The 1,189-nt window shown below is 35.8% G+C and overlaps 1 non-coding gene across 1 annotated transcript; it reads left to right on the top strand.

Annotated features, from left to right (window-relative positions):
- Window positions 1–227: 227 nt before the first annotated feature.
- On the top strand, window positions 228–335 carry LOC112788437 (small nucleolar RNA R71). The gene has a single exon (XR_003195800.1). It is a non-coding gene; the product is annotated as a small nucleolar RNA R71 (small nucleolar RNA).
- The last annotated feature ends 854 nt before the right edge of the window (window positions 336–1,189 follow it).

Below are 1,189 nucleotides of genomic sequence, written 5' to 3' on the forward strand. Positions count from 1 at the left end.
TTCAGAGTATCAATTTCAAGAACTCCCTTCCTCATAGGCATCCCATTACTCACAGGATTCCTTTCAGAAGTGTACATGAACTGGTTATTTGCAACCATGTCAATGAGTTCTTGAGCTTCTGTAGGCGTTTTCTTTAGGTGAATGGATCCACCTACAGAATGGTCCAATGACATTTTAGATAATTCAGATAGACCATCATAGAATATATCCAGGATGGTCCATTCTGAAAGCATGTCAGAAGGACACTTTTTGGTCAGTTCCTTGTATCTCTCCCAAGCTTCATAGAGGGATTCACCTTCTTTCTGTCTGAAGGTTTGAACATCCACTCTAAGCTTACTAAGCTTTTGAGGAGGAAAGAACTTGGCTAAAAAAGCCATGACCAGCTTATCCCAAGAGTCCAGGCTGTCTTTAGGTTATGAGTCCAACCATATTCTAGCTCTGTCTCTTACAGCAAAGGGGAAAAGCATAAGCCTGTAGACCTCGGGATCAACCCCATTGGTCTTAACAGTATCACAGATTTACAAGAATTCAGTTAAGAACTGAAAAGGATCTTCTGATGGAAGTCCATGAAACTTGCAGTTCTGTTGCATCAGAGAAACTAATTGAGGTATCAGCTCAAAATTGTTTGCTCCAATGGCAGGGATTGAGATGCTTCTTCCATGTAAATTGGAATTTGGTGCAGTAAAGTCACCAAGCATCTTCCTTGCATTGTTATTATTTTCGGCCATGTCTCCTTCTTTTTCAAAAATTTCAGTCAGATTTTCTCCAAAGAGTTGTGCTTTAGCTTCCCTTAGCTTCCTCTTCAGAGTCCTTTCAGGTTCAGGATCAGCTTCAACAAGAATGTTCTTATCCTTGTTCCTGCTCATATGAAAATAAAGAAAACAGAAAAGAAAATATGGAATCCTCTATGTCACGGTATAGAGATTCCTTTATGTGAGTAGAAGAAGAAAGGAAAAGGAGAAGAGAAATTCGAACACCAAGAGGAAGAGAGGGTTCGAATTTTAAGATAAAGAGAAGTGTTAGTAAATAAATAAAATAATTTGAAAGAGATGAGGGGGAGAGAATTCGAAAATTAAATAAAATAAAATAAAAATGTTTTTGTTTTTAATTTAAAAATTAAAGTTAAAATTCGAAAAAGAAAAATGAAATTAAATTAATTTAAAATAATTAATTAATTAAAAAGGAATTT

This window comes from Arachis hypogaea, chromosome 20 (genome assembly GCF_003086295.3).
Source record: "Arachis hypogaea cultivar Tifrunner chromosome 20, arahy.Tifrunner.gnm2.J5K5, whole genome shotgun sequence".
Taxonomy (NCBI): Eukaryota; Viridiplantae; Streptophyta; class Magnoliopsida; order Fabales; family Fabaceae; genus Arachis; species Arachis hypogaea.